This window comes from Hyla sarda, chromosome 11 (genome assembly GCF_029499605.1).
Source record: "Hyla sarda isolate aHylSar1 chromosome 11, aHylSar1.hap1, whole genome shotgun sequence".
Classification (NCBI taxonomy): Eukaryota; Metazoa; Chordata; class Amphibia; order Anura; family Hylidae; genus Hyla; species Hyla sarda.
Window position 1 is genome coordinate 43,815,476 of NC_079199.1, and position 14,478 is coordinate 43,829,953.

Here is a 14,478-nt window from a genome sequence, read left to right on the forward strand (position 1 = left end):
GGCAGAGCCTGATATATACTTGGAACATGTAAATGATCTTTTCTGTTAAAATTAGAGATGAGTGAACTTACAGTAAATTCGATTCGTCACGAACTTCTCGGCTCGGCAGTTAATGACTTTTCCTGCATAAATTAGTTCAGCTTTCCGGTGCTCCGGTGGGCTGGAAAAGGTGGATACAGTCCTAGGAGACTCTTTCCTAGGACTGTATCCACCTTTTCCAGCCCACCGAAGCACCTGAAGGCTGAACTAATTTACACAGGATAAGTCATCGACTGCCGAGTCGAGAAGTTTGTGACAAATCGAATTTACTGTAAGTTCGCTCATCTCTAGTTAAAATGCCTTTTTTGTAAAGTATCGTGGAGGTGGGAGTGTTTTACTTTTCTAACATTTGAATTTGAGAATTGAATGTCAATGAAAATCACAGCTACTCTAATCCCTTATAGAGTTTTTTTGGGGTGTAACAGCACCCATAGCATGTTTTTCTCAGCCCATTAGTAGAGTTTTATAATACCCCTGTCTCACACATCCATCACATGTAAGCACAGAGCGTATTCCTGGGTACAGATGCCCTTTGGGCCAGGTTTAGTTAAGACAGTTTAGTCTCTAAAACATGAGAGAAAGAAACATATTCCCAACATAAAGGTCTCCAGTCTTTTTTCAAGAAACTTTTGACATGTTACAGAGACATGTCAAAGTTTTGATCAGTTGGGGTCTAACTGCTGAGACCCCCACTGATCAGGAGAATAAACAGGAAGTAGTGTTAAGTCTATGGTATATGGTATTTGCTCTATGGTATGGTATATGCACAGAATGGGATTCTGAAATTCATATTATAAATGTTTTACCAGGGTACAAGTGTGTATGTGAATGACATTACCGTATATACTCGAATATAAGCCGACCCGAATATAAGCCGAGGCCCCTAATTTCACCCCAAAAACCCAGGAAAAGTTATTGACTTGACTACAAGCCTAGGGTGGGAAATACATCATCCCCCCCCATGTCATCATCCCCCCCTGTCATCATCCAGACCTCCGTCATCATCCCCCCCCCCCATTCGTAATCACCACCTGTCAATCCCTTCATCAGTGGTCTTCAACCTGCGGACCTCCAGATGTTGCAAAACTACAACTCCCAGCATGCCCAGACAGCCATCGGCTGTCCGGGCATGCTGGGAGTTGTAGTGTTGAAAACCTCTGGAGGTCCACAGGTTGAAGACCACTGCTGCCTTCATCATCATCCAGATCCCCCCCCCCCCCTTTAGTTTTCTACTCACCTCCCCTTGGTGGGAAGGAAGGGTGAGCTGGTCCCGGCCATCTCTGCTGCAGGGACCGTCCGGTGGGGAGAGTTAGTCGTTCCGGGCTGTCCATTTTCACCGGGAGGCCCTCTTCTACGCTCCGGGCCCGGCCCCGGACTAGTGATGTTGCCTTGACGGCAACGCACAGGTTCGTTCATGCGCCGGCTGCGAATGAACGTCCCTGTGCGGTGTCTTCAAGGTAACATCACTAGTCCGGGGCAGGCCCGGAGCGTGGAGAAGAGGGCCTCTTTATGAAGATGGACAGCCAGGAACGACTAACCCTCCCCACCGGACGGTCCCTGCAGCATAGATGGCCGGGACCAGCTCACCCTTCCTTCCCACCGAGGGGAGGTGAGTAGAAAACTAAAGGGGGGTCTGGATGGGATGCAGGGGATCCCGAAGAGGATGCGCCGGAGCCCCGAGGACAGGTAAGTGATCGTCAGCGGACCACACGGGGCACAGTCAGAGCTGCCGGATAGCCATTTATGCGATGGCCCCGACATCCAAAAGCATCGTATGTTGATGCTGCCTTCCCCATGCAATGACCTCTGAGAGGCCATCGCATGTTTAAATTATCGTATGTCGGGGCCATCGTAGGTCGAGGGGTCACAGTATAACATTATGAAACAGCACGGTTAATGGCATAAGCTTAAAAAATACCAGGATTGCTAATTTTTGGACACTTCATAATACCAGAAAAAAAATGTTTACAAAAAGTGATCAAAAAGTCCCATTAAAACCAAAATAGTTCCGATAAAAACTACAGAACATGGCGCAAAAAATAAGCCCTCATACATCACTGTATTCGGAAAAATCTTAAAATTATAAGGGTCAGAAAAGGACAATTTAAGCATACTGTTTTTTTTTTTTAAACAAAAATATGTAATTTTTAGGAAGTAAATTAAAACAAAACCTATATAAACTGGGTATTGCATGGTAATTGTATGGACCTACAAAATAAAGATAATGTGTCATTTTCAATGAAAAGTGCACTGCGTAAAATAAACCCCCACCCCAAAAGTTGCTAAATTGCATTTTTTCCCCAATTTCTCCCCCAAAATATATATATTTTTTGTTTCATCATATATCTCACAGTTCTATGCTGTCTTTTATGTAAACTGTGTAAAATTACCCTGCTTGGTTGTTTTTAGAATACCGCCTGCCTGTGACTACTGCAACCAGGCCTCGTTCTACCATTCATTTATAATATATCTTGTGGATATTCCATAGATATTTGATAGAAGGATATGCCTTTTAAGGAAAAAAATATTTTTTTTGCATAAAATAAGAGGTGCTTAAAAAAACTGCAGCATGGGCAGCATGGTGGCTCTGTGGTCCGCATTGTTGCTTTGCATCCCTGGGGTCCTGGATCATAATAGCTACTGTCATATAGTAATTTGATAGCACTGCATATATCACTGCATGATACATTGTCTCTACACCACAATTTTTGATGATTTGGAATGTCTTTGATACTAATTTAGACTGGATTCTATATTTTCAAGCTGCATGGAAGGCAATAAAGAATATACTTTAACATTTGTTTTTCATGTGTATTCTTTTTAACATTACTAGGAGCAATGGGTCATTTAAGCGTCAGACCTCATGCACACAGCTATAGTATTGCTCCATACAAGTTCCAAATTAACATATATTGTACCTGAAGAAAGTCTAGGAGCCCAGGGCTGCCTTTGCCAATAGGCACTGTGGGCCTGTGCCTAGGATAGTAGTGTTTGAGGGAGCAGCACTTAAATGGGTACTCTGGTGCAAAACTATTTTTTAAATCAACTGGTGCAAGAAAATTAAACAGATTTGTAAATTACTTCTATTAAAAAATCTTAATCCTTCCAGTACTTATCAGCTGCTGTATACTACAGAGGAAGTTGTGAAGTTCTTTTCAGTCTGACCACAGTGCTCTCTGCTGACACCTCTGTCCATGTCAGGAACTGTCCAGAGCAGGAGAGGTTTGCTATGGGGGTTTACTCCTGCTCTGGACAGTTCCTGACATGGACAGAGGTGTCAGCAGAGAGCACTGTGGTCAGACTGAAAATAACTTCACAACTTCCTCTGTAGTATACAGCAGCTGATAAATACTGGAAGGATTAAGATATTTAAATAGAAGCAGCACCAGTTGATTTAAAAAATAATAATATATGTTTTCCACCGGAGAACCCCTTTAAAGAGGTAGTTCAAGATCCAAAAACATATCCCTTAACCGCAGGATAAGTGTCTGATCATGGGGCGTCCCGCGATCTCCCGCCCGGCGTCCTGGCCCTCTGCATAAATGCAGTGTGTCGACCACGGCATGAAGCTGTGGCTAAAACGCTGGCTCCATGCATCTCTATGGGAGAGCCAAAGATACCTGAAAGCTGTATCTCTGTCTCTTCCATAGAGATGCATAGAGGGAGCGTGTTGGACACCACTTCGTGTAGTGGTTGATACTCCTCTATTTATGAGGAGAGCGGGTTGCCATACGGATAGAGGATACGTTTTTCTATACTGCATAACTACTTTAACTCCTTAAAGGGGTACTCAGCCCCTAGACATCTTATCCCCTATCCAAAGGATAGGGGATAAGATGTCAGATCGCCACGGTCCCGCTGCTGGGGACCCCCGGGATCCCTGCTGCGGCACCCCGCTATCATTACAGCACAGAGCTTGCTCGCTCTGTGCGTAATGACGGGCGATACAGGGGACGGAGCAGCGTGACGTCATGGCTCCGCCCCTCGTGACATCACGGCCCGTCCCCTTAATGCAAGTCTATGGCAGGGGGCGTGATGACCGCCACGCCCCCTCCCATAGACTTGTATTGAAAGGAGCGGGCCATGATGTCACGAGGGGCGGAGCCGTGATGTAACGATGCTCCGGCCCCTGTACCGCCCATCATTACGTGCAGAGCGAACTCGCTCTGTGCTGTAATGATAGCGGGGTGCTGCAGCAGCGATCCCCGGGGATCCTTTGGATAGGGGATAAGATGTCTAGGGGCATAGTACTCCTTTAAGGATGAAGCCCATTTTCACCTTAAGTACCAGAGCATTTTCTGCACATCTGACCACTGTCACTGTGTTTAATAACTTTCGGATGCTTTTACTTATGAATTTGATTCCGAGAATGTTTTTTCGTGACATATTCTACTTTAACATAGTGGTAAATTTTTGTCGATACTTGCATCATTTCTTCGTGAAAAAATCAAAAATTTCATGAAAAATTTGAAAATTTTGCATTTTTCTAACTTTGAAGCTCTTTGCTTGTAAGGAAAATAGACATACCAAATAGATGATATATTGATTAACATATACAATATGTCTACTTTATATTTGCATCATAAAGTTGCAATGTTTTTACTTTTGGAAGATATCAGAGGGCTTCAAAGTTCAGAAGCAATTTTCCAATTTTTCACAACATTTTCAATATCGGAATTTTTCAGGGACCAGTTCAGCTTTGAAGTGGATTTGAGGGGCCTTTAGAAATACCCCATAAATGACCCCATTATAAAAACTGCATCCCTCAAAGTATACAAAATGACATTCAGAAAGTTTGTTAACCCTTTAGGTGTTTCACAGGAATAGCAGCAAATTGAGAATTCAAAATCTCAATTTTTTACACTAACATGTTCTTGTAGACCCAGTTTTTGAAATTTTAAAAGGAGTAAAAGGAGAAAAATCCCTCAAAAATGTGTAACCCAATTTCTCTCGAGTAAGGAAATACCTCATATGTGAACATAAAGTGTTCTTTGGGTGCACTAGAGGGCTCAGAAGGGAAGGAGCGACAATGGGATTTTGGAAAGTGAGTTTTTTTTAAATGGTTTTTAGGGGACATGTCACATTTAGGAAGCCCCTATGGTGCCAGAACAGCAAAAAAACTAAACAAAAAACACATGCCATACTATTTTGGAAACTACAACCCTCAAGGAATGTAACAAGGAGAACAGTGAGCCTTAACACCCCACAGGTGTTTGACGACTTTTCGTTTAGTTTGGATGTGTAAAGAAAAAAACATTCACTAAAATGCTGGTTTTCCCCCAAATTTGAAATTTTTACAAGGGGTAATAGGAGAAAATGCCCCCCAAAATTTGTAACCCCATCTCTTCTGATGGAAATACCCCATGTGTGGACGTCAAGTGCACTGCGGGCGAACTACAATGCTCAGAACAGAAGCAGTCACATTTGGCTTTTGGAAAGAAAATTTTGCTGAAGTGGTTTTGGGGGGCATGTCCCATTTAGGAAGACTCTATGGTGCCAGAACAGCAAAAAAAATAAAAATGAAAAAACACATGGCATGCTATTTTGGAAACTACAACCCTCAAAGAATGTAACAAGGGTACAGTGAGCCTTAAAAGGGGTACTGGAAAACTTATTTTTTAAATCAACTGGTGCGAGAAAGTTAAACAGATTTGTAAATTACTTATTAAAAAATCTTAATCTTTCCAGTACTTATTAGGGTCTGTATACTACAGAGGAAATGGTTTTCTTTTTGGAACACAGAGCTGTCTGCTGACATCACAAGCACAGTGCTCTCTGCTGACCTCTCTGTCCATTTTAGGAACTGTCCAGAGCAGCATTTGTTTGCTATGGGGATTTTCTCCTACTCTGGACTGTTCTTAAAATGGACAGAGATGTCAGCAGAGAGCACTGTGGTCATGATGTCAGCAGAGAGCTCTGTGTTTCAAAAGGAAAATAATTTCCTCTGTAGTATTCAGCAGCTAATAAGTACTGGAAGGATTAAGATTTTTTAATAGAAGTAATTTACAAATCTGTTTAACTTTCTGGCACCAGTTGATTTAATAAAAACAAAAGTTTTCTACGGGAGTACCCCTTTAACACCCCACAGGTGTTTGACAAATTTCCGCTAAAGTTGGACGTGAAAATGAAAAATTAGATTTTTTTCACTAAAATGCTGGTGTTACCCCAAATTTTTCATTTTCACAAGGGGTAATCGGAGAAAAAGGCTCCCAAAATTTTTAACCCCATTTCTTCTGAGTATGGAAATACTCCATATGTGGATGTAAAGTGCTCTGCTGGCGCACTACAATGCTCAGAAGAGAAGGAGCACCTTTGAGCTTTTGGAGAGAGAATTTGGTTGGAATAGAAGTTGGGGGGCCATGTGCATTTACAAAGCCCCCATGGTGCCAGAATAGTGGACCCCCCCCCCCCCACATGTGACCCCATTTTGGAAACTACACCCCTCTCAGAATTTAATAAGGGGTGCAGTGAGCATTTATACTCCACTGGCATTTGACAGATGTTTGGAACAGTGGGCTGCGCATATGAAAAATTACATTTTTCATTTTCATGGACCACTGTTCCAAAAATCTGTCAGACACCTGTTGGGTGTAAATGCTCACTGTACCCCTTATTACATTCCTTGAGGGGTGTAGTTTCCAAAATGGGGTGACATATGGAGGGAGGGGTCCACTGTTCTGGCACCAAGGGGGCTTTGTAAATGCACATGGCCCCCCAACTTCTATTCCAACCAAATTCTCTCTCCAAAAGCTCAATGGCACTCCTTCTCTTCTGAACATTGTAGTGTGCCAGCAGAGCACTTTACATCTACATATGGAGTATTTTCATACTCATAAGAAATGGGGCTACAAATTTTGTGGGGGCCTTTTTCCTATTTTTCCTTGTGAAAATGAAAAAAGTAGGGGAAACACAAGTATTTTAGTGAAATTTTGTATTTTCACATCCAATTTTAACTAAAATTCATCAAATACCTGTGGGGTGTTAAGGCTCACTATACCCCTTGTTACGTTCTGTGAGGGGTGTATTTTCCAAAATGGGGTCACATGTGGGTATTTATTGGTTTGCGTTAATGTCAGAACCGCTGTAAAATTTGTCATCCCTGCGCAAATCACCAATTTAGACCTCAAATGTACATGGTGCGCTCTCATTTCTGAGCCATGTTGTGCGCCATAGAGCACTTTGTGTCCACATTTGGGGTATTTGCGTTACAAATTTTGTGGGTCTTTTTTTCCTTTTACCGCTTGTGAAAATTAAAAGTATGAGGCAACACCAACTTGTTAATGTAAACATTTTTTTTTTTTTTACACTAACATAGACCCATACTTTACCTTTTCATAAGGGGTAAAAGGAGAAAAAGCCCCTAAAATTTTTAACACAATTTCTCCCTAGTACAGAAATACCCCATATGTGGCACTAAACTGTTGCCTTTAAATACGACAGGGCTCCAAAGCAACAGAGCACCATGCGCATTTGAGGCTTAAATTGAGGATTTGCTTCCGCCACCAAAATACCCTGTGTATATGTAGTGTTTTACTTTTTATTTTGTGTAGGTGTAGTGTAGTGTAATGATTTTAGAGTACATTCGCACGGGCGGGGTTTACAGCGAGTTTCCCGCTGGGAGTTTGAGCTGCGGCGGAAAATTTGCCACATCTCAAACTTGCAGCAGAAAACTCGTTGTAAGCCCCCGCCCGTGTGAATGTACACTGTCAAACCTTCAGCTGTTGCAAAACTACAACTCCCAGTATGCACTGACAGACCATACATGCTGGGAGTTGTAGTTATGCAACAGCTGGAGGCACATTGGTTGCAAAAAAAACTCTCAGAGTTTGTTACTTAGCTCAGTGTTTCACAACCAGTGTGCCTCCAGCTATTGCAAAACTACAACTCCCAGCACGTACAGTCTATCGGTGCTTGCTGGGAGTTGTAGTTTTGCATCAGCAGGAGGCACACTGGTTGCAAAACACTGAGTTAAGTAACAAACTCTCAGAGTTTTTTGCAACCAATGTGCCTCCAGCAGTTGCATAACTACAACTCCCAGCATATATTGTCTGTCAGTGCATGCTGGGAGTTGTAGTTTGCAACAGCTGGAGGCACACTTATTGCGAAACACTGAGTTAGGTGACAAACTCAGTGCATCGCAACCAGTGTGCCTTCAGCTGTTGCAAAACTACAACTCTCAGCATGTACTTACAGCCAAAGGGCATGCTAAGACTTGTAGTTATGCAACAGCTTGAGGCCCACTACTGCAACTCCCACTATGCCCTTTGGTAGTTTGTGCATGTTGGGGGTTGTAGTTATACAATTGCTGGAGGCACACTTTTTCATCGAAAAAATGTGCCTCCAGCTGGGAGGGCATGCTGGGAGTTGTAGTAGTGCCTTCTGCTGTTGCATAACAACAAAGCAACAGCAGGAGGCCTGCCTTACCTCCTGCTGCTGCGAACACGCCAGAACCTCCTGCCACTGCTGCCACCGTCTCTGCTCTGGGGGCCCCGATCCCACCACCGATGCTGGGAAACGCCCTGTTCTCTGATGGTCAGCTGACCTTGTTGGTTTTTCACCTGTTCTGGCCCCTATATTAGCTGGCAGTCTGCTCTCACACCCTACCTTCGAAAGAGCTTATACTCCTAGCTAGCGTTTGAACTGTATCTTGTATTTCTGGCATATTTGACCCATTGGCTCTGCTCTTTGGCTCCTCTTCTGTTTCTACGATTTGGCTTACCTGTTATATCTTGGTACTGACTCGGCGTGTGGACTGTGGCTTATTGTGTATGTTTAGTTATTATTTCTGTTAGTGTGTGTTTCCATACAGGGTCCCAACCTCTGTCAGTATTATAGTTTATTTTGTTGACGTTTTACTCCCTGCACTTATTCAGGCAGGGACTGTCACCGTGGTTGTGGACCCGTCGCCTAAGGCGGGTACGCAAATAGGCAGGGCAAGTGGGAGTGGTGAGTTTAGGGCTTCACTCTTCCCTGCCTAGACGTGACAATAGCATACTGACCAGAGACAAGATAAATGGCAGATGTGATAAAATGAACAAGACTGATAACAGAATAAATATAACAGCTTAACAGGACCAGGATATGCAGGGGATGAACGGGTTAGCTGATGGTCAGACACCATACAGGTCAGGATACTAGAACCCAATTCACACCAGACTTCAAAACCCAAACTCTATAACATGGAGGAATACTGGTAAAGATTCTAAACAGGAATACTATATACAGAACACTGGACTGAGAACCACTAACAAGAACCAAACAGGGTCTAACCAAGGTACAATAAATATATATACAAAACAAAGCATAACAAAGCTAAAATCTAGAGCTGTGGTCTAAATAACCCCACCCGGGAGCCTATTGGCTGGAAACATTAAAGGATAAGTATCATGAATAAAAACTTATTTCCTATCCGCAGGATAGGGGATAAGTTTTAGAATGTGGGGGGCTCGAGCTGGGGGCCCGTCTTGTTTGGAGCACTGGGTCTCCAGCACAGGAGAGCGTCACGACCCCCGTCCGAAGCAGGAGCCACCACGCCCCCTCCATATAGCTCTATGGGAGAGCCATTCGCCAATCTTCACCTCTCCCATAGAGAGCGGATAAGGGATACATTTTTATTCGTGGTACTTGTCCTTTAAAGAGTACCTGTTACCAATCTAAACTTTTGATATGTAATTATAAGACACTTTGCTATTCATTTGCTGTTAAAATTCTCAACCTTTATATGTTTTTAATGTGATTGCCAAACGGCACTAGGTGGCTCTGTTCTGTTCCCTGCATAAGTCAAACAAATAGTTCGGTCTCCTTTTGCAGGGCATGACGAGTGCCTGCCGGGAGCTCATACAATGTGAGCAAGGGGAAAGGTATGATACAGAGTTTTTTAAAGCTCGGGAAAAAAATTTTAGACCAGAAGGGGTGTTAGGAGTAGTTAGGGAATATAATCCGAGTTAGTTTAGAAAATATGGTTTGATGACAGGTACTTTTTAACACTATCTTGACCAAAGCACACAACATACAAAAACTGGTCAGGCATGAAAAGCAGGTGTGAATACACACCAACACAGAAAAACACAGAATACATACATTATAGATTTCACCACATTCAGTGCACAGGGGTGAGATCCCCATTAAGTCTGCAACAACATCTGAGGGTCACACTTGCAATCTTTGGGTCCGAAAGCCAATGGGGGCCCCAAACCCTGTATGGGCCTAAGATGTACAACACAAATGTTTTTGTTGCATTCTGTAGAAATCTGAGAGAAAACAAATTGTGCCCTTGTGCCTGTACAAAACAGACACAATTTGGTCAAACATGGCAATTTTTGCGGGCAGTTGGCTGATGAATTAATGTATATGGAGCATCCCAACCGTCTCCCCTTGATAGATGTCAGGGGAAAGGAAAGCCCTTTTGTGGTAACAAGCATTCTTCTAGAGATTCTGGAGGCAAGAATAAAATGGAGTACTAGAGGTACCCCAAAGGGGGTAAGGTGGGGAGTTTCATCCTTCTTCACAACTATAATTCTGTCCGCCTCTCCTCCTCCTCCACAAAGAAATGACTATGGTCTCCCAAATGTCCCCTCCCTCTTTGCCACTTGATGCGTTCCGGCCTGCGAGGTGTTCATAGAGCTGTGAGTTTGCTACCTCCCCGCTCCCCTCTATTTGTTATCTATCTCCCTTTTCTCTTTTTCTGTTTCTTCCCTTTCCCTATCAATTCACCTTTCTATCTTCGAATTCACTCTCGGTTATGCCACTTATGTTGTTGTGAGAGTACCTGTCATAACCTTGTTAAATTTTATAATCCTCCCAGTTTTTTTTGTTTTCTACCTTGAAATTAATCTGTATTTTCTGCTCAGTCTCAGTCAGATTCACAGACTGGGAAGGGGCATAACCCAGCAGGCGTGACATCATCTGAAGCCATACAGGGGAGAACTTCCTCCTTCACTCTGCTACACACAGCCCAGAGCAGTTCAGTGTGAGATGAGCTATGATTGGCTAAGACTGCACACACACCCCTCAGCACTCCAGACTGCATTTTCTGATTTTGGACTTCTGCCAGGCCAGCAGGACTCCAAAGTCTGTGCAAAAGATAGGGGGAAATGTGCTCTAGACAAGTAGGGAGACACCTAGTTGCAGCTTTTTTTTTTTAAAACAAATAAAACTTAATTTTTTTTTAAACAAAGTATATTAGAAAGATTTTTTTTCATTTACCATAAGGAGTGCAATAGCAAAAATTAGTTTTAATGACAGTGCCCATTTAACTGCATATCAGATTTCAGGCAGGTTATCCTTTGTATCTTGCCATGCTATGCTTTTGTGAGCCTACCCGATGTACCTTCTTATGCCCTTTTCCATTTTTTGTTGTATATCACTGTTATTTATAAAACCAAATAATAATTTACTTTTGAATAAATAAAAAAAAAAAAGAAATGACCAGGGCCAGTGTGACCTCAAACCCATGGGCATTACAGAGTGTCCAGCAAGCTACAAAGATAGATTTTATAAATTTAGGCCTCTCCAATATGAATGAACGCTCATTTTGGCAGGATCAACCAACCATCTAATGTATATGATGGTCTCCAAACTCTTTTCCAACACCGTGTCTTGGTTTGCCATAATGTTTTGTTCTCAGAAATATAAGATGCCACCAGAGTCTCCCCTCTTTACTGAGAACACATGGGGGAGATTTATCAAAACCTGTGCAGAGGAAGAGTGGTGCAGTTGCCCATAGCAACCAATCAGATTGCTTCTTTCATTTTCCACAGGCCTCTTTAGAGGCCTGTGGAAAATGAAAGAAGCAATCTGATTGGTTGCTATGGGCAACTGCACCACTCTTCCTCTGCACAGGTTTTGATAAATCTCCCCCATATGCCCTTGACCAAGCATGTATATTGGGGGATTGGGAGAGATACTGTAGCTGTCAGCCAAGCAAGTATTTCTCCACCATCAATCTATGATTGTCAAAGGCGTTTGGCGGTAACTCCTCCCCCAAGGCAAAAACCTGGGCTGAGCTTCCATTTTTCTATGGGATCCAAGAAAAATCACTGATGATCGAAACAAAAAGTTATTCTGTGTTGTGAGGGGTCCCTATAAGCCATTGTGGGAGTTCCGACATGTTTTCCATATGAAGGTCAAGTAATTGAGAACTGAGACTGAGATGCAGTACCAGATACAACCTTTGGATAAGAGTGGCGCTGTTTCTGAAAGAGATCAGTCATGTTTATTCAATTTCATACATGACTGATCTCTTTGACAGTCCAGATCTGTGAAATGTGTCAATGACTGGAAGTACTGACCAATTAGGGCAGTAACTGGTAAAACCCCTGTATTACTGAAGCGTATGCACTGAATTCCTGTCTGGTAGTGCCCCCTACAGTACAGGGAGGTTCTACATGTTCTGTACTACTCTTTACCTCTGCCAGGGTTAGCTGCTCCTGTAGACACCATGGGGGAGATTTATCAAAGCTGTCTATGTCCCGCATCAATATAGACCAAACTACAGAGGGTTAGGCCGGTCTATTGTGCGCTTAATTTATCAAAAGTCGCACGGCTCTTGATAAATTCTGCGCACAGACTTCGGGATCTACGGTTTAGACTGTATTTAAACCTGCTCCCGCATGGTCTGACATTTCAGTGTACCTTCGGCAGATGCAACTTTTCGCCGAAAAGTCGCTATTGATAAATTGTACCAAAAATCCTCTAAAGCAAAAGTTGCGAAAAAGTTGCACGTATTTAGACTGCGACTTTCTGCACCATAATTTTAGATGGGAAAAAACTGTCTAAATATTGATAAATCTATAAGGGCAGCTCTATTTTACTTTTTTAGGACATTGTTGTGTGTACTGTACAGGACCCTAAATAAGCTCCTGTCCTCTACATAGACAGTGATTACAGCTCCCAGCAGATCTTTCTTACTTTTATATGTAAGGATTTGCTTTATCTGTATTAGTTATCTACTTATTTTTGTTTCATCCTCACTTTTTTCCTAGTTTTTGGATGACATTTTGGTGGCTTCAGAACCAATTACCAGGTTTCCATAGAGTTATTGTCTCAACATAAAATGGTTTCAACATACAATGGTCGACCTGGAATCAATTAAAATTGTAACTTGAGGGACCACTGTACATCCCTCAAATTACCCATAAACACACAAGCTTAGGGCAATGTCAGTAGGACAGGGCCGGTTTTGCCTATAGGCAAAATAGGCAGCCGCCTAGACCACGCTCTTGATGGGGCACCGCTCTTCCCGCTGCAAGAAAGTTAGCATCCAGCCAGCACCACTGTCGCACCCCTCTTCCCCCGGTACTATGATAATCTGCATTCTTCTGCCTGCTGGAGGAGCGCAGTGCCACCTCTGAGGTATATATTGAGCAACGACTTCATGGGATGGAGTGGAGTTCAACAGCGCTGATCGGAACATGCAAAGCAGGTAAGGTAAGAAGAGTTTATTAGGTAAAATTGTGACGCGTTTCACCGCACTTGCGTGGTTTCATCAGGCATAACAAAACAGGCTGAGGAGGAGTCTTATATACAAGGTAAAATTAACCCTTTCACAGAAATTTAACATATACCTCCGAGGTAGACAGGCAGGCCAAGTCTGTCCAGCATCCTGAGATCGCACAGGCCTCTATACATCTGCCTTGAACCAACCGACGAGCGATCATGTGATAACCTGAGGTTGTAGGGCAGTAGGCGTGTTACGGTACTATAGGATAAAGGGCGCTGTTAACCCTTGTCACTCGTGACGCCAGGGTGAGGGTTAAAATTCTGTAGTGATGCTGGGCCTATCGCCACCCTTCCCAAGAGCGATAGGTGAGTGTAAAATAAATGGATTGTCCGCAGCAGTGCTGAACTTAAAACTTGCAGGAATCTTTACTGAAGATTTTCTGTATATGCAGTAACGGTAACAGTCCAGATAACAGAATCTTTACAAACAGCACAGCAGTGATTGACAGATGCTTAGGACCAGAAAGTTCCCTTTAGATTTTGAGGATTGTATTTGCATAGATCTGCCGGATGTAGGGGTTGGATTAGGTCCTGAGATCTTGCGGAGATAGCGGGGAATTGTAAGAACTATCCGTCTCTTTGGGCCTAGTAATTTGTCTTGTAAGCTGCAGAGGTCCTACCTCGTCCAGACTCAGCAACCCAAGAGAGTGACAATATAGCACAGCTCCCTTATATGGGCAGGGGCTGGCCGTTTTTGATTGGTCCACATCAGCTGTCACTCACCGTTACAATGGATTGTGGGTGATCACATGTCCAAAACCACCAAAGGTCCTTTAGCAAAAACCATAGAGTTCTGCAACCCGGTCACATGACCCGCAGGTCCTGCAACGCTAAAACAGTGAGTAATACCATGTACATTTATTTAGATAGATAATATTTACAAATATTAATTGTCTAAGGGGTGACTAGGGGTTAAATGAGGAAAGCGAACCCTGACAG